This window comes from Cannabis sativa, chromosome 3 (assembly GCF_029168945.1).
Source record: "Cannabis sativa cultivar Pink pepper isolate KNU-18-1 chromosome 3, ASM2916894v1, whole genome shotgun sequence".
NCBI lineage: Eukaryota > Viridiplantae > Streptophyta > Magnoliopsida > Rosales > Cannabaceae > Cannabis > Cannabis sativa.
The window spans coordinates 75,572,350-75,582,387 of NC_083603.1; the positions used below are offsets into that span (position 1 = coordinate 75,572,350).

The 10,038-nt window shown below is 27.7% G+C and overlaps 2 non-coding genes across 2 annotated transcripts; both read right to left on the reverse strand.

Moving 5' to 3' along the window:
• Positions 1-9,501: 9,501 nt before the first annotated feature.
• Positions 9,502-9,588, reverse strand: LOC115711826 (small nucleolar RNA R11/Z151). The gene has a single exon (XR_004010696.2). It is a non-coding gene; the product is annotated as a small nucleolar RNA R11/Z151 (small nucleolar RNA).
• Positions 9,589-9,686: 98 nt separating this feature from the next.
• LOC115711822 (small nucleolar RNA Z157/R69/R10) lies at positions 9,687-9,782 on the reverse strand. The gene has a single exon (XR_004010692.2). It is a non-coding gene; the product is annotated as a small nucleolar RNA Z157/R69/R10 (small nucleolar RNA).
• Between the last annotated feature and the right edge of the window lie 256 nt (positions 9,783-10,038).

The window sequence follows — 10,038 nt, forward strand, 5'->3', positions numbered from 1 at the left end:
ATGTTCTTGTATTCTTTGAGGACAATGAAAAGTAATCTAATATCGATATAGATTTTGACAAACATTTCCTGAAGTAAATGTTTTATATTTGTCAAAAAAAATGATTGTATTTATGTGAATACAACTAAAGAATCATTAAAAATGATTATTATTGATGCAATTTTATAGTGAGTTTTGAATACCTAAAAAGAATGTTAAGAAAATTGCATTGAAACATTAAAGTATAAGAATAACAGTGAGCATGACTAATGTTATTTAAATACATGAGACATGTTTAAATACATGAGACATGTATTTATTGTTCATCATTCCCTGCAGAGAATGATACGAATTGAATTCAACTACTTTTAAAGATTATTTGTATTAGTCATGTTACTATACATTGTTATTACTTGTAATGTTGGAAATTATTGCATGTGACATATATTAAAGATCAAATTTTGCATACATCTTGGAGATTATGCAAAAATTGTATTCATATATTCTTTGAAATATTGTTAAAGAAATTGTTGAGTAATTTCTTTTTATATATGAACAAGTAATAAATTTTTAAGAAATTTATAATAATGTTCTACTTGTACAACGTCATTTCCCGAAGTCAATGTAATGATTTTAAACAATCGATGACATTATTTACTCAAATATTTTCAGAAGAAAGTGGAAACAACCAAAAGATGAGATACCACACACAATCAAAGTGTATAAAATTTATATATCATGTGTGGAATTGAATAATAGTAGTTGCGTACCTGTAGTACGGACACACTTATAATCAAGATAAAAGTATATTTAATTATTGAATAGAATGTGAATTGTACAAACTTATTGTACATTTAGAATATTTAAATATCATTCCCTAAAGAGAATGAATAGACATGAAATTCTATTTCAAAGAATATAGATTTCACATATATTGACAATGCCAGAAGTAAATTAATATATACTTATTTTATTATTTCTTGAAATCAATAGTTTCAAACTATTGTTGGTACATGATATGTATATATATAGTTACTATATAATTCAGTTTGCATATTCCCAGAAGTGAATATATAACTTACTAATATTTGTTAGTGATCCAATATAATCAAATTGATAAAGAGTCGCAAAATGATTATTTAAAAAGCTTCCGGAAGAAGTCTTACATACAATTGCTACTTTGAGTAGTAAAATATCTTTGTATGTACCTAGATGTATAACTTTTATCTAGTTATGAAAGTGATAAGAAATAACTTATTATATGTACTTATTGTACATTTAAATATATAATATATCAAGTCATGATAATTAGACTGATGAATAGTCTATTAATAAATTAGACGACTTGTTAAAAAGATACCACGAAAAATGAATGATATATTACGGTTATATCTATTTGACAATTACAATAATATGATGAAGTTGTCATGTATTTTTTAAATTATACACATCATTGAATTGATGATAGCGATTCCTGAAGAAATATAAAGTTTGATAAACATAATAGTGACTCCTGAAGAGTGTATATGTTTGGGAGAATAATATAATTATATTATTCGTGTATATAAAAATGAAACTTGTAATGATTATGTTGTAATGAATTTACATTACTTTTTGAAAGTTTCATTGAAATACAAATTATAGTGAACCTGAAGTTCATGAATTGAATTTTTTGACATGATCAAACATATGCAATAAATTGTCAAAGAATTTGACTAAATTTTGTTGAAGAACCAGAAGATTCTTCTCATTGTTAATTTATAAGGCTCAAAAGAAGAATGTGCATATATTTGCACATAGAAAATATTTAAATTATATTTCTTTAACAGTCTTGAGCCATTATTAGATTTTTATTGCATAGTTTCTTATCGATATGATAAGATTATATAATCATGTATTTACAAAATGTGTAAATTTATGTATTCTAGTTATACATGTATGACTCATTCTTAGAAATGAATTAAGTTCATAAGGATTTAACTTGAAACTAAAGTTTATTGAACCTGAAGTTCAATGTCATATAGTATATATGAGTTTAAATAAATATTGATTCATTGTGATATACTGAAATCCCTACAGGTTATATTAATATTATTAGATATCATAATTTTTAAAAAATTCTCTCGATCAGGGGAGAGAAGCAGTTGGGATCGATGATAATTTTTGAAAAATTATCCTTGCACAAAGTATATAAGAACAATATAGTTCAAAATGATATATACCTACTGCAAATCAATATTATTCAAAGTTGAGTTAGAATGAGTTGAAAACGCCTGAAGCGTAAATGAACAATATAAAAATTATTAGTAAATGTTCATTTGATTTGCCCTGAAGTTGTTAAATCTAGAGGTACTCATGGAGATACCTTAATGTTATAAAGTATTAAAATGATAACCGTGATGAAAATGGTACTTGAAGAGACTCCCAAAAGAAGTTAGACATAACACATTTGATCATAATTGAATCCCTGAAGTGATTCTATATAGGTACCTATAAATGATAAACATATTTGAAAAATATGTAATTTAAAGATATCTCTATACGTTATGTCAATATGGGAGGAAATTATCATTTATTGAAATTTTTGTCGACAATAAATATTGAATGTGTGCATATGCAATAAACTAACAGGAGATAGCAAGGATCATTGTATTAGATTTGTCGAGAATTATCGACATACATTTCGATTTTTGGCCAAAATATTATGACGCAGTCCATGCAAATTTACTCACATAAAGTGAAGTAAGACCTGTAGGGTGTGCAAATAAATATTTCTAATGAGAAATTTGCATATATGTATTTGTACATAATGAATCGTTGTACAAAGTTTGCATAGACATGAGATTGATTGAAGTTTGGCTTAAATATTGAGAAAATATAATCATGATTTGATTATAGCCTGGAATATATTTTATGAGGATTTATAAGCGTCACATAAATGTTGCAACAAAAGGTTATTTATTTGGAGCTCCTAATATAGTGAGAATTTGAAATAAGCCTTATCTAAAAATTATAGAAGAATTTAATACATGTCTTAAGTGATATAAATTCTAAGTCGCGCGCACTATATGACAAAGATCTTTGTATGAAATAAAGACATGTAAGTAAATTATTGTTTGAAAAATACGTATGGTTGTCTATGCAATATAAATTCGTAAATTATACGTTGTGATAGACTCTTGAAGAGTTTTCGATTAATTGAAGAACAAACTTTTATTTCTTTTGTATATCGAGAAATATTATATGTATAAAGTTTGTTCATTAGTATTGAAGTCCTGAAGTACTTCATATGTATCAAGAATTATAGATCTATGATCATTTGATATGGAAATTAAGATCATACAACAAGATGGAACAAATACATGGTCTTGGAGTACCATCATTGTCACAAATGAAAATTTATAGTACCATTAATGTGTTATGTTCATATCTACTTGAAATTTTAAATTTTAGTATGAACAAAGTTGTGTACACACATGAATAATACAATTAGTTGGATAAAGACTAATGTTCCACGAACCCCTCATCTATAATTTAGAAGTCCATACATACTCTGGAAGAGTTATAGAAAATATATGATCAAAAATTATATATGATGATATTTTGAAAGTGATAACAATAATGTTATGAGATATATTATCACCAAAAGAATTATGGATCATATGTGCATGAGGGGGAGACATATTCATGTTGCACTCTTTTTCCCTTAGTTCAGGTTTTGTCCCACTGGGTTTTCCTGGCAAGGTTTTTAACGAGGCAACTTGCAAATAATTATGAATATGAAATATATATTGTACTCTTTTTCCTAGCTCAGATTTTGTCCCATTGGGTTTTTCAGGAAATATTTTTAACGAGGCAGACATAAATCATGTTAACATACTTGCATTTTATGAAGCAAGTAGAGAATGTGTGGGAGTGAGATCATTGACATAACATATTCGGGAAACATATGGATTGCACTCTATAAAGAAGTATCAACACAAACAGTTCTCTATGAAGATAATACTGTTTGCATCGCTCAACTATAAAGAAGGTACATTGAAGGAGATAGAGTTAGAACACATTTCACCAAATTCTTCTTTATACGCTTCAAGAAAATGCATATTGGTGTTCAACATATTCAATCAAGTGTCAATCTTGCAAACTTATTCACAAAGTTATTACCAACATCAACATTTGAGAAGACGGCAGACAAGATCGAAATTCGTCGATTAGAAGATCTCCACAAATGCCCAAATGAGGGGGAGTTAGTTTACACTATACTCTTTTTCCTTTGATCAAGTTTTCAGCAAGATTTTTAATAAAGCAGTTATTATGGACATCCAAGGGGGAGTGTTATAAATATTAATAATTATGTGGATGTCCAAATCTTTTATTTATTACCACTAATTGTAATTAACATTCATCTTTTTCTTAGTTTCCCTTTTTCTTAGTTTCTTAATATCTCACTCTTGTATTTGTATAAATAAGGGTTCACCCCATTGGAATAAATAACTCACAAATTCTCATTCACTTTCTCTTTTTCTCTTCATCTTCTTCTTCTTTCTTCTCATCTACTTTATATTATTTTATAACAAATAATAATAATAATAATAATAATAATAATAATAATAATAATAATAATGAATGGGATAGGAAGATTATAACTCTTTACAAGGCCATTCAGATCATTCTTCACCTCTGTTATACATATTTTTTATTTTAAATATATACAAACTAGAATCTATAATGCATTTAAAAAATAATATAGAAGTAAATATATGTTGCCAATAAAGTGTACGACTATATGGGCGTGACCCAGAACACCATTCTCTCGACCATAAAAAATTTTTGTTATTTTTTGAATTATGGAAAGAGAGAGAAACTAGACATTTATTTAACAACTTGGATTGTTTATTCTAACTATAACTATATATATCAAAAAAATTATTTATTTTAACTGCATTAACAACTTGGATTGTTTTATCTTGCTATCAAGTTATCAACTTGGATTGGTTGCTACTTACACTGACTCAAACAGTTTTCTTTTTTATGAATTCCTTGTCAACAAGAGCCTTGACCAATACATATTTGGTGAGTAAATCCCATTAAAAGGATTTTTACACTTGGTGCCACATTTGCCATTTTTTTTTTTACATTTTTATTATTATTCCGTTATATAAACATTTATAATAAATTTTTTTTTCAATATTAGATTTTCAAAAGTTTGATGATTACAAAAATACCTATGCATGCTTATGTCATGGATTTTCTCCCATATTACACACCATCCCTGACATCTTTTTCTTTTTTTTTTTTGAATTTTTATTTTATGTTCTGTTAGTTTTTTTTTCATAAATATCATTTGGTGAGATATTTAAGTGAAAATTACATACGCGTGACGTTTGTAGCATGTAAAGCACAAGTCATAAGTTTGTGTTTCTGGTATGACTCGCTTGAACAACAACTATGTATATATATAAGAATCTAGAGCAGTAAGTAGAGCATGGTTCAAATACCCTGTACTTTTATGTATTTATTTACTTGTCTTCACAATAGACTCTCTTTATAGTAAACATATATAGGGCCGCCTAGCTAATGCAGGCTAAAGGTGAGAACTGGAATGAAGATGGCAACACGTTGGGAAGATCTTGGCCGTTGAATTTCATCATGTTGAGTTGTACTCGTCGTGCTAACAAGTGAGGTTTTGACTATAATAAAAGGGTTAAATAGGAGATAGGGGTGTTAAATTAAAAGAAAAAAAAATGCATATAAATCAGAAAAAAAAAATATCATAGTTTAATAGAATAATATGTTAAACACGCTAATGCACAATTTTACAGCAACAAACCTGCTAAATCGGTTCCTAAGGAGTTGAATAATTTGGACACTTAATTAAGAACTCCATATAATCCTATAATTATTAAATTACACACTTAAGGATGTAAGATTGAGCCTTGTAAGGCAAAAACAACCAAATCTTCGAAAGCTGTCAAGGATGTAAGTTGGGTTCTGTTGTTTTTCGATTTTTTTTTTTTAGTTTTTTTCTTGTTGTTGTGTTTTTCATTTGTTGTTTTATGTTTCAAAATTTTTTCCCCTTGTTGTTTTAGGTTAACTCTGATTCTGACTTCGAGGATGAAGTTCCTGATTTGGAAGTGAAGCCTAAAGTTAAATCCAAGGTATGTTTACCTTGAATTTTTTTTTTTTTTAAGTTGAAATTTTATAATCAACTGTTGTTTTTCATTTTGTTTTTGTTTTACCTGTTTATATTCACGGTTTTATGTTTTGTCTTATTTTTCTGTGTACTATTTCTTTATGTATTTATCTTGATGTTGATTTTTTGTTATTTTTTAGTTGTTTTTTGGTTTTGTTTCTGCTATTAAACAGTTTGGTATTTTAGTGTTGTATTGGTGTTTTCTAAACAGTTGTTTTAATGTTTGTTTTTCAGTAGTTTTCGTGTTGTTTAATTTAATTTCACGCTTGACAATTTCTATAGTAATTTCATGTTTTACAAATTGTTGTTAATATGTTGCTTGGAAGTTGTTCATCTTTCAAGCTGTTTATGTTTGGGTGTTTTTAAAATGTTGTTGTTTGGTTTTTTTTCTGGTTTTTTTCTGGATGCTTAAATTATGTTTATCTTTTTCATAATCTTGAAAATTATTTATTTAGTTGTTCGAATTTTTCGCTTATGATTTTTTTTTTTTTTGTTATACCTACTTTCAGGTCCCTCCTAAGAGTTCAGAGAAGTTTGAAGACTTTGATATTCCAAAAAAAAAAAAATGTATGATTCAAAACAACATAATACAATGCAACAGATAAAAGTGTTTACTTGCTATTGTTGTGTTGTTTTCAAGTTGCTTCACATCTGACTGTACTGAGTGATTGTCACATTCTGTCATTATCACATTGTTGCTCACTATTGTTTGGGTAGCTGCAAAAAAGGATTGTGTATCTGTGTTGTTGAATGTGTTCACACACAATAGATATTGTTTAAAATCAATTTTCTTAGTTAATAACTTTATGTAAAATAATAGACTTTTGTCATCCTTGATTTAGAGTGGTTGACAGCCTTCCTTTAGTTGATATTTCAGTTGTTTTTGAATTATTTCACGATTGCATTGTAGTTTTTTCATCATTATCCACACTAGTTTAGCAAAGGTGCAATCTCTTGATATTATTTATCCAATTGATTCGTAAGCAACATAAAACTTGTTGTTATCCCAATGACCATTGCTCTATATCAAATTTTGCAATTGTTACATACCTGAAACTAGTGTATCAATTTTTCAATATTGTTAAGCAATTATTTTAATACATGAGAACAATGTATAAACAACTATTCATGACAGTAATCAGGAAATGACCTTAAATATATTACTATTTTTTTAAATGTGAATTATTTGCACCAATTTATTCAGATCAACCAATTTTCAGTATGAATTTACTTTGATTTACTTCAGAAACATTAAATAACAACCTAATTATGAAGGAAAATATTTAAAATATTGGTAGCTTGTATTTTTTTGATAGTATAGTATAAACAACTCATAACAAACTTTACTACAACTTGAAAATAACTTGGTTTAACATAGTATTTTCTAGTTAAAAATAAGATGTTTCAAAACAACGCAAACGAAACTTCATAACAACATGAAAATAATTCTTTTATTCTTTTTTTTATATATATTTTGAAATTTATATTTATACTTTCATCTTTTCAATTTTTATTTGTAATGTTGAAAATTATGGAAAGATTAATCTTACTAAATAAATAATTCAATTATTTTTAGATTGGATGAGTCAAGATGTTATGATACAATACATTTTTTTTTTCTTTTTCTCTTGTGATCAACACAATTATTTCTTTGTTTCATTATTTATTATTCTTAATAATAAAATTACGTCAATTTCTCATTATTTTTGTGTTGTTAATGTATTTTTTGTACATCTTTTATTTTACGATCATGGACAACCAAAAAAAAAAACATGACAACAACGTTAAAACAACATAGTTTTATTTTAAAATTATAAAACGCAATCACTGTTCTCATTATACTGCCCAAATACCAGAAAATACGAAAATATATGAACTAATACCACCAATATATGTGAATCAACTAAACAACAATTGATTAAAAAATAATTAAAGCAAACATACTAATCAACATCAAATTTGTTTTTACTAAGAAAAACCAAGAAAATTTTGCAAGTAATTAAGCGTTTATGGAGATTTGCCTCAATCGTGACCTTCTCCTGTCAACTTTTCATGGAGATCTCTATTGCTGGTCGTGTTGCCATGGATAATTGGAAAAAGCTTCTTGCCGGAGTTTATGGTGATCGGTAAAAGCTTTCTCGTCGGTATTCATGGTGATCGGCAAAAGCTTTCTAGTCGGCATTCATGGTGATCGACAAAAGCTTCTACATTGTTGGTGGTGTTGTTTGGAGAAGCTACATTGATTATGGAGTAGATCTTGGATTGTTTGGGTGAACTCGTGATAATTTTAGATCTAAAATATTTGAAAAAGTTATTTTGGGAAGGTCATTGTAGAGACTTTATTTTTTAAAAAAAAAAAAAAAACTTTGAATTTTCCTTTTTTGTTTAATTTCCTATATGAGAGTAAAAAAGTAAAGTTTTTCCAAAATAAAGCTATATGAGAAAAAATCCCTTAATTAAATTAAAGACATCATCACTTTATATATTATTACACTTTTGATTATAATTTTTGTTTTTTCCTAGCCTCTAATACTAGTTTAATTCATGTTTGAACCATATATACTAATAATGTGTGGAAGGTAGATTCTGAGAGGAGCAACGAATTAGACTGAAAAAACAAGCTTCAACATTGGATCAGCAGAGGGTTTAGAGTACCTCCACAATGGTTGTCAAATGAGGATAATTCATAGAGACATTAAAGCTAGCAACATTTTATTAGATTCGAAATAGAAACCGAAAATTGTAAATTTCGACCTAGCAAGATTTTCTTCATCAGCTGCCAGTTATGTTTCTAGTGTTACAATTGCAGGAACATTGTATGTAGTAAAAAAACTACTTTTAAGTTTGTTTGGATTTTAATTGAATATGTTATCTTTTGAACATACATATATATAACACTCAATTATATGTCCTAATTTTCTTAATTGTTTGTTACTTAGCTCCTGAATACTTAGCACAAGGAAGATTAACCGAAAAGGTTGATGTTTATAACTTTGGAGTTCTTGTGTTGGAGATATTAGTGGTGTGAGGAACAACAAATTGTGATCCCATGACACTTTTGAAACTCTAGTGACTCATGTATGTAAATATATGTCATTTATTCCCCTCTATCTTATTGGTTAATCAATAAATATGCACAATTTATATTTTGTATTTTATGTGTATAGGTATGGAAATACTACCAATCAAATACAGTGTCAGAGATCATAGAAAAAAGCTTAGCAGAAGAAGACTCTGAAGAAGTTGAAAGATTTGTTCAAGTGGGACTATCAAAAATTTGATTTTATGTCATAAAAAAAGAATAACAAGACTAGATAATAATTTGAAGGTGGGTTCAGTGTGTGTAACATTCAGATCATTGACTATAAAATCTCACTAAAATCTACTAAGATAATTTATGTTATCACCATAAGCCAACTTTTAATAAAAGAAAATTCAAATTAATAAACACCCTAATCCTAAAAAATTAAATGATCACAAGACAATAAAATTTGAGGGACGAAGAAAATTAATAAAATATGCTCAGACAGCCAAGGGTTTGTAATCAGATTCTAAGTAATTCCCAGATCAGAAACTCTAGTCCACAAAATTGTATCATCACCACACTCTTCTATGAAATAAAATAATTCTTGCACATGTTATGAAACGATCGACTAAAATCAAAAAAAATTATAGAAAAAAAGAATACGAAAATAGAAAAGGGCAGAAATTGCACCTCCCGAATGTAGGCAATCAATGACTAGGCGCTCGAGGGACTCGAAGATGACGGAGCTGCTACAGTGTTGACAGAAATTGCACCCGCAACTGAGATTATCTTGAAAAATAATGGGTGCTATGACATCCAACGGCCGCATCTTGACAAAGGA